The sequence below is a fragment of the Schistocerca piceifrons genome, chromosome 5 (genome assembly GCF_021461385.2).
Source record: "Schistocerca piceifrons isolate TAMUIC-IGC-003096 chromosome 5, iqSchPice1.1, whole genome shotgun sequence".
Classification (NCBI taxonomy): domain Eukaryota; kingdom Metazoa; phylum Arthropoda; class Insecta; order Orthoptera; family Acrididae; genus Schistocerca; species Schistocerca piceifrons.
Window position 1 is genome coordinate 524,785,266 of NC_060142.1, and position 14,041 is coordinate 524,799,306.

A 14,041-nucleotide genomic window follows, 5' to 3' on the forward strand; every position below is an offset into this window, starting at 1 on the left:
GGGGATGTTTCCAGAATGAGATTTTCACTCTGCAGCGGAGTGTGCGCTGATATGAAACTAGTCTGGAAGGTAGGAGACGAGGTACTGGCAGAAGTGAAACTGTGAGGACGGGGCGTGAGTCGTGCTTGGGTAGCTCAGCCGGTAGAGCACTTGCTCGCGAAAGGCAAAGGTCCCGAGTTCGAGTCTCGGTCCTGCACACAGTTTTAATCTGTCAGGAAGTTTCATATCAGAGCACACTCCACTGCAGAGTGAAAATCTCATTCAAGTAGCTCCTCAGTTTGCCTCACAAGGGCTGAGCACACCCCGCTTGCCAACAGCGCTCGGCAGACCGGATGGTCACCCATCCAAGTGCTAGCCCAGCCCGTCAGCACTTAACTTCGGTGATCTGACGGGAACCGGTCTTACCACTGCGGCAAGACCGTTGGCAAAAACACACTAATTAAGAAGAAATGGGCTTAGCTGGTGAGAAACGGAAACGAAGCTCTTCCGTTGTTCAGTTGCTTGGTAGTTCTGTAGGTAAGTATCAGACTACAAATCTCAAACGAATATTAGTATTATAAATACAGACCTCTCTTTCTTGCTGTAGTCCAATATTTATCTGCGACCCAGACACGATTCGCCGTAAACACAGTATTAGAACAAATTGCTTTAAATACCTAGGAGAATGGATAACGAGCAGCACAAAGTACAAGATAGCAATACAATGTAACGTTTATGCCTCTTGTCGTGCTTGTTGTAACATGTGCGAGTCGATCAGTCTTCAGCAGTCATTTGTGAAAGGTGCCTGCCACACCCGAAAAAAAACGATGATAAGCTCAGAGAGAATCCCACACAATCGTACAACTATTAGATGGATAATTATTCACGCTTCTGAGTGCTAATGCAGCTGAAGTTTCATTATCCACAAAAATAATATTTAATTCAGTTCATATAATTAAAAACGACTCAGCTAACTTCCCAGATTAAATGTTTCTCGTAATGACACATGTATTACATTGTTTTTCGTAATGGCAATTGTGATGCATTGGAAACACCGTCACAGTGAGACTGCAATTTAGTGATCTAGAACCTTGTAACAATGTTTATTTTTCATGGAAACGATCGCCTCCTCAAAACATTGTCCGAGGAAATGATGGAGTGAGAAAAATTATAAAAATTATAATTTATTTGATCTCAGTCAATACTGTTCAAGATGAAATTTGATTGATTTATAATTACTTTCATGAAAACAATGTAAAAAGCAGTAGGTGTACAATATTAAGATTTTTCTGAAGCACCAGCCCCATAAGATCCAGATTCTTAAACTCTGTATCTGTGCAGAAGGCTCCTGGGTGCTCTCTGGAAGATTGTAAATTCAGCTGCGAATCACTTTCAGAAGTCTGGACTAGTCACAAAAGTGACAAATGCTTGATAGCACCGACTTTGATCCCAGTATGACAGAAACTAACCATACAACAGACTCGCAAATTGTGAGCTACGGAGTTCAAAGTCAATTATTCGAAAACCGCTAAAGGAGCGCCCAGTTGAAGCAGGACCGAATAGCGACCCTCCAAAGAAGAGATATGAACCGCCGCCATGCGCACGACCCAAAATCGTCTACTTACTGAGAACTCTCACACGTCTCTCAAACTTACAGTAGATCGGAAGGAAATCACAAGGTTCACCACAGTGACAAAAACCTTTCTTTCTCTTCCCACATGCAGGTAGAACTTACGGAATATTCTTCTCCAGCACTTGCATTCTCCGTCAACAAATTAAAAGCTGGAAGTGTACTCGTCCTCCCCTTATGACTGGCAGAAAGATGTCTGGGCATGTAAATGCAGCTCGTTTACTACGCTTACTACACTGTTTACAGTAACATAGCGCTGGCTCTGTTCTCTGTTTCCGCTTTTAGGACAACCTGAGGGCTTGTTAAAATCTCATAAGAGATACCCAGAGCAGCTCACTCGCCGACCACTTCCCTTGGGAGTTCGTAGTGGGAAACTTCCTCGATTTCCGTCATTGTCTACTCACCGCCTGAAACGAAGAGGTGGCCCGTCACGCCAAATTCCAACAACTAAGAGAAACACGAGCTAAAATGCTAGAATTCACACGATCTCCTCTTGTATTCAGAAATTTTACGAGAATACAACACAAAATGATTACATGTATATCGTCGCTTCGCGCCATTGATAGACAAGTATCGTCAGAAGATAGCAGAGGGCGTAAAATGGGAAGGGCATTCCCTGTGGAAAAAAATAACAAAAATCTTTGTACTGGAACACTAAACTACGACTCTAACAGTGGCCAGGTTTGAAACACTGTAAGCAGTAGAAACACGTAAAATAACAAGAACCGGGAATCTTGAAAAACAGGAAAAAATTGAGAGAAGAATTGTAAGGAAAATATTGGGACATAAAAGTAACAATACTGGTGAATACAAATTAAGATAAAAACTGGGCTTTATTTGAAGATCGAAAAACTGGGTGGTATAATGAGAAGAAAGGGAGGAAGGACGGAACCAAGATTAACGTTTAACGTCCCGCCGATATCGATGTCATTGGAGACGAAGCACAAGTTCAGATTGTTTCAAAGATAGGAAAGGCAATTTTGTGCGCCCTTTCAAAGGAGAAATCCCAGCATTTTCCTGGAGATATCGTAGGTAAAACACTGGAAATCTGAATCAGGATTCGCAGTCACGGATCCCAGCAATCGTCCTCACGAATGCAAGTCCAGTTTGCTGAACAAAGCGCCACTTCACTCGGCGGGATTTGTGTACACACACACACACACACACACACACACACACACACACACAGAGTGTGGATAGTAACAGACTAACCAAGCAGATCTTCAATTTACTAAAGAGCTACAAATCCAAACCCACATGGGTCGCTGAAATTGCCAAAAACACTGGATTTACAATGGGCATAGTAGATAACAAAACAATTTTTTGAGAAGCAACACAAAAGGTAGGATTTCAGGGGAATAAACAGGCCCGGAAATGGAAGTGGACCCAGGAAGAAAAGAACGACACACGCTCGAAGGATGAAGTTAATTTGCCGTACCTCTCCAAAGGGATTATTTGAATAAATAAAGGAAACCTCAGTGGATTTAGTGTGGCACGTTTTCACGAGTGATATTTGTAGATTAGTAACAGTTCGCATCACAATCTTTACGTGAGTAAAATGTTAATGCGGTCGCTCAATTTTCTGACAAAATTTAGGTTTTCCTCATCTCATCGTAGGTTAGAGGGCGCACTTCCAATTCACTTATGTGTCGATTTTTTTCAAATGCGAAGTGCATAACCATTGGCCAGATGATGGAGCACGAGCAAAATCAACCGATCTAAATCCCACGGAATGTGTGTGGGGTTACTTGAAACAGCGGGAGGAACGTAAGCAAATAACTTCCCCGCAACTTCGTAGTGTTGCGGGATCTAATCATCACGAAAATGTCATGCACCGAGGTTCTTGACTCTCTCCCTCTCTGCACTGAGACGATAATCAATGCTACAAGTGTGTTACGTGAAATAAGGGTGTTTTCTCCTGCGACTTGGAACTGCTTATAAGGAACCAAGAGAAAACGGCCATCTTAGAACAGTCATTTATTAGAAGTTTTATTAGTAAACACAATTAGTGACCTGAATCGCAGAATTCAAAATCTACAGAAATTTTCCTAAAGTATGATAGGTCTTGGAAAAGTCTATAGAATATATGGAGCTAGAAGTCAAACTGTAGAAACTCTGGGAGCGTATACAGAGGTCGAAAGTGAAAACCGAGAAAGCAAAACAGATGATAAAAAAAGAGCAAAAGGCAGATTGTAGATGTCACAGACGTTGTGTACAAGTAAATTGGCGAACTTTTACAAGGGGTCTCCGTGTCTGTAAAGTGTTTTCTCTCACAATTAGGCGCAGCGCTCTCTCTCTCTCTCTCTCTCTCTCTCTCTCTCTCTCTTACACACACACACACACACACACACACACACACACACACACACAGGAGAAAAACACGGCCGTAGTTTTTAATCTTGCCGAGAGCGAGGAGGGATTGCTGCTCAACATTTTAGAAACGGCAGGGTCCAGAAATTGGAGGGATTTACGCGCCCGATAGCAAAAGGCACTTCATTATTTCCCACTGACGAGAGCCCCGGGGCTTCCGAGCAGCTCTCCGCTTCTCGGTCGTAAATAAAACAGAGGCGAACGCTGCCGGCACGCCGCTGCGCACCGGCCAGGCTGGCTCTTCTTCGACCCACCGCCGCCGACGCCGCCTCCGCCACCCACACACAACCCCCCCACCCACCACATATCGCCCGCCTTCGCCCCGGGGAGATAAAATACACGCTCCCGAAATCGGATAGTGTGATTGGAATACTGGAGCCGGCGACCGACGAGGGTGCTTTACTGGGGGGGATCTAAATCACACCCAATTAGTAACGCCGACGTCCCTGTTATCCGATAAAAATTTATAAGGCAATATAACTTACTTTGGCAGCGCGAGAGGCGGCCGGGCCTCGTCGGCAGTTTAAAAAGGCCCAACACTCTGCCGAATTGACTCCCCAATTATCTTTGAATCAGCACCAGCTGGTGCGGCCCCAACCTCGATTTCTGTCCATGTGTATCTGCGTTGCACTTGTACGAGTCTCCCTTACATGGGTCGTTAATTTTCAAACGACCGTGTCGGAAAAATCTCAGGGCTGCAATAATTGCCCTGCAACGATTGACGTAGTACGTTAGAGGTTAATCCTACGATGCGAGGGCACGACTTCTCAGAGGAACAAAAGAGTGACTCCTTCCATTTTCTCGTGCAACAATAAGAAAAAAATTTCAGGATGTAGTTAGCGGGGACTCCTGGTCTGTGGTCACCACCAGACTGCCAAAATCCGTGTGCAGTAAGCGGCGACGTGAGGTTTCTGATGCGTTATTAACAGCAATACTTAACGTTGACAACACAACTTCACCTCTTGCTGCACTTGGGTCTGGACAGTCTGATGATGGAAGAATATTTTTGTCAAGCTGGAGACCACAGCGATTGGTTGTCTTGAGAATAATTTAATCAACCAACACGATCACATTTAGTTCAACGGAATTTCTTTACATCATATAATTACTGGCCGTGGTTCAGTGGTTTCCGCGGCGGTACGACTGAACTACGAACTGCATTTTATGATCTGAGGATGGACGCTGCCGTCGAAAACTGGTAATTTCTTTAGAAATGAAATGTTATTTTGCCGTATAATTAAACTGTTATCACGCCAAATGATGACCGTTGGCCGGTGGAAACTGGTAACTGCATTTCTAAATGCTTTTACGGTTAAGATTTTTGACGTTTTTGATCAATCAATCCTTAGTTGCTACTGATATTAATGACTTTTACGTCAGGACCATCTGCATGCAGTGGATAAAGGCAGCATTTGTTTTGCCAGATTGGTATCGCCCAGTTTATTAAGGCACCAAATGGTTCTGAGCACTACGGGACAACATCTGAGGTCATCAGTCCCCTACAACTTATAAATACGTAAACCTAACTAACCTAAGGACATCACACACATCCATGCCCGAGGTAGGATTCGAACCTGCGACCGTAGCGATCGTGCGGTTCCAGACTGAAGCACCTAGAACCGCTCAGCTACAACGGCCGGCGAGTAAGGAATCATTAGTGGCGGTTAACACACACACACACACACACACACACACACACACACACACACACACACACACTTTCTGCTATTGTATTCATAAGTTACAAACAGTACTGACCTAGGCACCTTTGTGGCAATGTATGTTTTATTATGTACTGTGTGTGTGTGTGTGTGTGTGTGTGTGTGTGTGTGTGTGTGCTGACATTCCTCAACATGTTCTTATGGTATTGCTGGTGAATTTATCGCTCTGCCTGTAGCACTAGAAACATTCTTCAGCATAGGATGCAAAATGAACATACACTCTTTTAATACACTCCTGGAAAATGAAATAAGAACACCGTGAATTCATTGTCCCAGGAAAGGGAAACTTTATTGACACATTCCTGGGGTCAGATACATCACATGATCACACTGACAGAACCACAGGCACATAGACACAGGCAACAGAGCATGCACAATGTCGGCACTAGTACAGTGTATATCCACCTTTCGCAGCAATGCAGGCTGCTATTCTCCCATGGAGACGATCGTAGAGATGCTGGATGTAGTCCTGTGGAACGGCTTGCCATGCCATTTCCACCTGGCGCCTCAGTTGGACCAGCGTTCGTGCTGGACGTGCAGACCGCGTGAGACGACGCTTCATCCAGTCCCAAACATGCTCAATGGGGGACAGACCCGGAGATCTTGCTGGCCAGGGTAGTTGACTTACACCTTCTAGAGCACGTTGGGTGGCACGGGATACATGCGGACGTGCATTGTCCTGTTGGAACAGCAAGTTCCCTTGCCGGTCTAGGAATGGTAGAACGATGGGTTCGATGACGGTTTGGATGTACCGTGCACTATTCAGTGTCCCCTCGACGATCACCAGTGGTGTACGGCCAGTATAGGAGATCGCTCCCCACACCATGATGCCGGGTGTTGGCCCTGTGTGCCTCGGTCGTATGCAGTCCTGATTGTGGCGCTCACCTGCACGGCGCCAAACACGCATACGACCATCATTGGCACCAAGGCAGAAGCGACTCTCATCGCTGAAGACGACACGTCTCCATTCGTCCCTCCATTCACGCCTGTCGCGACACCACTGGAGGCGGGCTGCACGATGTTGGGGCGTGAGCGAAAGACGGCCTAACGGTGTGCGGGACCGTAGCCCAGCTTCATGGAGACGGTTGCGAATGGTCCTCGCCGATACCCCAGGAGCAACAGTGTCCCTAATTTGCTGGGAAGTGGCGGTGCGGTCCCCTACGGCACTGCGTAGGATCCTACGGTCTTGGCGTGCATCCGTGCGTCGCTGCGGTCCGGTCCCAGGTCGACGGGCACGTGCACCTTCCGCCGACCACTGGCGACAACATCGATGTACTGTGGAGACCTCACGCCTCACGTGTTGAGCAATTCGGCGGTACGTCCACCCGGCCTCCCGCATGCCCACTATACGCCCTCGCTCAAAGTCCGTCAACTGCACATACGGTTCACGTCCACGCTGTCGCGGCATGCTACCAGTGTTAAAGACTGCGATGGAGCTCCGTATGCCACGGCAAACTGGCTGCCACTGACGGCGGCGGTGCACAAATGCTGCGCAGCTAGCGCCATTCGACGGCCAACACCGCGGTTCCTGGTGTGTCCGCTGTGCCGTGCGTGTGATCATTGCTTGTACAGCCCTCTCGCAGTGTCCGGAGCAAGTATGGTGGGTCTGACACACCGGTGTCAATGTGTTCTTTTTTCCATTTCCAGGAGTGTATATTAACCTGTTTAGTGGTAGCCGGCCGTTGTGGCCGTGCGGTTCTAAGCGCTCCAGTCTGGAATCGCGTAACTGCTACGGTCGCAGGTTCGAATCCTGCCTCGGGCATGGATGTGTGTGCTGTCCTTAGGTTAGTTAGGTTTAATTCTAGGCGACTGATGACCTCAGAAGTTAAGTCGCATAGTGCTCAGAGCCATTTGAACCATTTTGTTTAGTGGTACGTACGTATTATCGCCAACAGTGGAATGTATTTTGTGAGGCCACATTTAAGTGTGTGATTTTATATATATATATATATATATATATATATATATATATATATATATATATATATATATATATGAGAGAGAGAGAGAGAAAGGGGGGGGGGCAGATTTTGTTCAAATGTGTGTGAAATCTTATGGGACTTAACTGCTAAGGTCATCAGTCCCTAAGCTTACGCACTACTTAACCTAAGGACAAACACACACACCCATGCCCGAGGGAGGACTCGAACCTCCACCGGGATCAGCCGTAGAGTCCGTGACTGCAGCGCCTACACCGCTCGGCTAATCCCGCGCGGTCCAGATTTTGTAGTGACTTGTTAGTTACGTGTGTCTGGTCGCTTATCACACCTTTGTGTGTAATAGTTTTCACGTTTTGCGATGAGATATTTATTGCGATTATTTATTCTGGCAGTTTTAATGTCTCGATGTATATTTGTGGGGTGGTGACTATATAGTTCTGAATACCATGGAAATATGGAGTGATTGGTGTCATTCATCCAACATCTTATACATATTATACATGGTGTTAAAGGGATCTAAGTGCAGATACGTTTTTTGATCACTGAAGACAGTTTACTGAACAACATTACGTTGAGTGTTCTATATTCAGAAAACTCCCTCTTTCTCCAAAAAAGTCTGCAGCTCGTGGTCGTGCGGTAGCGTTCTCGCTTCCCACGCCCGGGTTCGATTCCCGGCGGGTCAGGAATTTTCTCTGCCTCGTGATGACTGGATGTTGTGTGCTGTCCTTAGGTTAGTTAGGTTTAAGTAGTTCTAAGTTCTAGGGGACTGATGACCATAGATGTTAAGTCCCATACTGCTCAGAGCCATTTGAACCATTTTTTTCTCCAAAATCTACTGCAGAGCTTAAGTTTGTGAAGTGTAGACATTCCACACAGCAGACGCAAACAAGGAAACTGGTTCCGCTGTTATAGTTTACAAGTGTAATTGTACTTTTGGTGTAGTTCTTGTCCAACTGGAATGCTCGATTCAAATTTATTTGAAAAGAAATTCGTTGCTCAGTATAACGAAAGTGCCAATGTCAAGAAATCTGAGAATAACACAGAATTTTTGTACGGCTTCTCTGAAACCGAAGTTATGAATCATAATTTTGCTGAGAAGGCGAGAGTTGGAAATACAAGCCGGTGGACAGTTTCCATTTGTTAAAATGTTCCACAGCAGGATACACTCCACCGTATGGTGCAGCATACACTTTTGAAATACATTAATTGCAACAAACCAGCAGTGAAGGAACATGAATCAATTTATCCTGTGTATTCCTACATCATTTCAGGTTTGACAGGGTCCACTAAGGCACGGATAGTTTTGGAAATTCATTAAATATAGTTTAGTTATTTATTCTGGTCAGAAAGTCCTTAAAGTTCGCTGTTTCGCTGGAACAGAAATTTTACTTGTTAAATGTCGCATATCTTCTCTGCTTTTATTTCCTCCACCATCTGCTTCGAATTAGCTACAAATGTCGAACTCTGTCTTTGAAGACTTCGAAATCGGCAAATTTTTCAATCTAACATTCCCTCCTTTTGGTGCACAAAAGCAGACAGTTTCCTTAAATTGACCAGGAAAATCGCCAAAGAACTGTTCTCATTCACAACCATCCAGGTGTCTTGCAAGAACTGACATTTATGTGCGAAGTATACTTCGTGGTGCGAGAAGCTGGCTTTAAGGTCTCGATAAGATGAAACTACGGGACATCGCCAACAAATTGAAGCAGAGCGGGAAAGTGCTTTTTTTTTACGACCTGGTCACCGCCCCGATTCGAGCTTATGAAACACACTGGTGAGAATCGAGTTTGGAGAGAACGAGTTACGAAATAACTGTTACTGGTGAGAACTTTATCAGGCCTTTATACACACACACACACACACACACACACACACACACACACACTCCTTTTTGTCTCCTCGGCAGCTGGTGCCGTTTGATTCCGAATTTTATGTGACGGTTGCTGGGCGCAGCCCGGTAATCTGGGCGGATCGTTATCTGGTACGCAGCAGTCGCCCGCTGCCCCTTTCTCACGCCAGCTGATTTACGAGGTGACTCGCGTAACTTCGGAGGTGGTCAGCCGAAGTCCGGCGAACGTATCGGGCCACTAGGCAATCCAAAAAGCAGACTGCCGGGCGTAGCTCTATCCCACGCGTAATTGACAAGGACTACGAATAAATATTACACGAAAAACTCGCCGCTTCGGCGGTCGTTATGCAAAATGCTCCCCGGTCGGCGGCGGGCGCGTAGCCGGACGCCGTATTAGGCGCTGGGGCAACCGGTCTTTCCCAGCGGGCGGGCTTTGCGTGTTGATGGCCGGTTATCAGAGCCGGACGGGCACTTTAATCAATTTCGCTTGAGTGAGCTGTTCCGTCTCTGCCGATCCGAGACCAGCGCATCGCGGCAAGAACTAGACGTTACCCTCTCGCGATCTACTTTGGAAGCTACAGTTCAGTGTAAAGATAAAACACCTTACAGTCATGAGTCATCATTCATTCAACAGTGGCCCTCTGCTGTCACCTGCCATTTCCAGCTTTGAAAGACCTGAGCGTTGCGTATCTGCTTGTAAATTTTGCTTTCAGTGGCTATGGTACTGTAACAGTGCCCTGAGGAACAGGGTTCAAATTTACGCCCGAATAGTTGTAGTTTTCTGTAGTTTCCCTACATTATTTCATGCAAACTCGAAGGGGTTGCATTCGAGTTTCGGCCCATTCCGTTAGGCATATCTCCCGAACTCGGTGAGGGACTGCTATCGTGGAGGCCGTTCAATAAGTAGTGCAACACTTTTATCTAGTTCAGTTGAAAACAAAGTGGAAGTTGTTGTGGGACGTCGTGGAATGTTGTCGCTCCAGCTCCTATAGTTTGATGAAGAAGTTCTGATAGAAGGCGGTGCCATACGTAGCCTTCAAAATGGTGTCTGAAACACAGGTGCGTTCCAAGTAGAGAGTTGTCGTTTAGTTTCTTTCGGTGGAAAACCAGAGCATCACAGATATTCATGTCTACGGAGACCTGGCAGTGAACATAAGCACGGTGAGTCGTCGTGCGAGGCGTCTGTCATCATCGCAACGTAGTCGCGAAAACCCGTCCGTTCTCCAGCGTGCCTGCCGACTGCACATAGCCTGTGACGTGCGGACACTCTCATTCGAGGTGATCGACGGATCACCTCCAAACACCTCTCTACTCAACTGGACACCTCTGTTGGTAGTGTTGACACACCAGCCCACCAGTTAGGGTACCCAGAAGTGTGTGCCGGTTGATTCTCTCGCCGCCTAACAGAAGACCATAAGGACCAACGAAGGGCCATCTGTGCAATGAAGAGTGCACTCCGCGGGAAGCAGTAAGTGGAAGACGGGGAGGTTATTAATGCAAAAATACGTTGGAGTCGTACCATGGGAGCTCAAAGGCCCTCCCAGACAAACGGCCTTCGTATTGAACGGAAATATTTTGAAAAATGAGGTTTCGCAGCCAGAAGAGCGGGAAAAAATTTAGTGCGTTGGAATTCAGAATAAAATCAACCTGCTACCAGAAAAAAGTGTGTTGCATTACGTATAGACGCCCTTCGTTTTTATTGACTTGTCTACATCTCTGCTTTCTCGTTTCCTCTGATGAAATGTTTAGTAGCCATTCTCTATTTTCACGGGAAATACGCTTCTCAAGTGAACGTATGCCATCTGAAGCTGTGTTCGTGTTAATCTAAGGCGTGCGAAATTTCTCGTTTCCGTGTGAATCTGGCCACTAAAGGTATTAGCACGATCAGGTTACCTGCGTTTGAAAAGCTGACTGCGGAGAATCCACAGATTGGCTGGTACAGTTGTAACTATTTGTAGCTATCATATGACAAGTAACAGATATATTTTAGGCATGAAAATGGAGTTTATTTTCTATACTCAAAACAAGCACTTGCGGACATTTTGTTGCCTACCACTATCAGTATAGCGATATTATGACGCGTTGTCTTGCCAGATTTCAGCTAAAAATTATTTTAATCGATAACGCGGTTTAAATAACTTGTCATGACAAGTTATTACTGGAAAGTCTTACAGTACTATGGATTGACAGTAATTAAGCACCTAACGAAGATCTGTCTGTTCGTATAGCGTAACACGCAGAGCGGTAACTTATGGAACAGGAAATGTTCCTGTAGTTGTCAGGCAAGCGATGCTACTGAGCTGTCAGAACTCAGGAAGAAGACAAAATGAAAACTGTAACTTATTTTTTCAAACACAAATTGTCAGATACGAACTCACGATTAAAATTCACCTTCGAAAATAACGGAGGCCATGAAAAACTACAGAAACACTATGAAGTATGTTCCGCCACACTCACACGCATGCATCACAGATAATAGTGCTGCGCGGGATTAGCCGAGCGGTCTCAGGCACTGCAGCCATGGACTGTGAGGCTGATCCCGGCGGAGGTTCGAGTCCTCCCTCGGGCATGGGTGTGTGTGTGTTTGTCCTTAGGATAATTTAGGTTAAGTAGTGTGTAAGTTTAGGGACTGATGACAGCAGTTAAGTCCCACAAGATTTAAAAAAACAGACAATAGTAATGGTTCGAATGGCTCTGAGCACTATGGGACTTAACTTATCAGGTCATCAGTCCCCTAGAACTTAGAACTACTTAAACCTAACCAACCTAAGGACATTACACATATCCATGCCCGAGGCAGGATTCGAACCTGCGACCATAGCGGTCGCACGGTTCCAGACTGTAGCGCCTAGAACCGCTCGGCCACCTCGGCCGGCAGATAATAATAGTTCCTGTCTCTCGTTGATAAGATATTGACATGCCATTAGCATCTCGCTTCAGTTACAAAATGAAAATTCAGTATTGCTACCAGACATACAGTGACGATCGGGAAGGTTTAGTGCGTCAGTGTGGCAGCCTTGCTCTAGTCTGCACAGTGACGCCTCGCTTCTTTCCTTTGTGCGTAACGCTTGACACATTCTAAGGGTGTACGCTTGTTTTGATTTGCAAGCCAAAACAGTAGCGAACACCTCGCGGCTCGGCCTACAAAGGGCGGGCCCTCGCTCGCCTACCGCACACTAGCGCGCGCGCCCTCCCGGAAGCCGAAATCCCCGTGGGGCGTTTTTGGACGAAGCGGCGGCCCGCTCGTAGTCAAAGTACAGAAGCCTAAAGCCTCGCTCAGTCCCCTCGCGAGACGCCTCTCTAGCTCCCCTTTACAAATCCGATCTCATTTAATCCAATCTCGCGAGCAGCCAACGCCGGCCCAATTCAGGACATTACCATGTCTCACCCGGGCCCGGCAAATGTATGTGAGGTGTGGAGCGGGCGGCGGCGTTACCCCCTCCCGGTCTCCTGACTGCGAGCTCCTCACCTCCGCTCTGGTACTACCTTTGTGAGAAACGGGGCCGAAAATGGCCTTAATATCACGCAGGGTGAAGAGGTGTAGGGCGAGGGGCGAGGGAGAGGGGAGGGGGAGAGGGAGGGAGAGAGAGAGAGAGAGAGAGAGAGAGAGAGAGAGACGCCCCTAAACCCCTCCTCGCATTACACACACACACACACACACACACACACACACACGAAAGCTGACTAATGTGCGCATATAGTTTGGTACCCGAAGGCACAATGAAGACAGTTAACTCTCATTACTTCGCACGACTTTTAAACAAAACTACAAACCGAAGATCAGTTTACATGTACCTGCTACATAATAAACCTGGGCGATATTTAATCATACAGAAGAAATACATGATGAATGTACGAGTGCAGGCTGTAGACACGTGGTTGACGATGTATGGATCTTTGGGTCTGGCCGTGGAGCCTAATGATAAGGCGACCGCTTGCAATAAGCGGGAATTCTGGGTTCGACACCCGGTCTGACACAAATTTTCACTGTCGTCATTCCGCTATACAGCTGATGGTTGTCCATAGTCGCAACTACGAACACATTTTATGCACTCATTATTATCTCGTTGAAAACCACTCTATGAGTTTTCTCGGGAAGGCAGTATGCATATACGACAAACCTGCCTATCAGACCGTGCTAGGTCAATGAAATCTCGTCGTCCGAGGCCGGCTCATACAGCAGTTCCCAGCAAGCGTCAGCCAACATTTGTCTCTAACAGAAACTGTTCTCCATGATGTGGTCTACGGTCCCTAGACATTCGACGCTAAGAGGTGGAAACGCCTTAGATAACATTAAACGCCTGAATTTGGAGCACTGTAATCAAATGGTTCAAATGGCTCTGAGCACCATGGGACTCAACTTCTGAGGTCATCAGTCCCCTAGAACTTAGAACTACTTAAACCTAACTAACCTAAGGACATCACACACATACGAGCCCGAGGCAGGATGCGAACCTGCGACCTGCGGTCTCGCGGCTCCAGACTGTAGCGCTTAGAACCACACGGCGACTCCGGCCGGCAGCACTGTAATGCCCCCTTTAATGGAGAAAAA

The 14,041-nt window shown here is 46.5% G+C and overlaps 1 pseudogene; it reads right to left on the minus strand.

Moving 5' to 3' along the window:
• Window positions 1-308: 308 nt before the first annotated feature.
• Window positions 309-426, minus strand: LOC124799799 (annotated as a pseudogene).
• Between the last annotated feature and the right edge of the window lie 13,615 nt (window positions 427-14,041).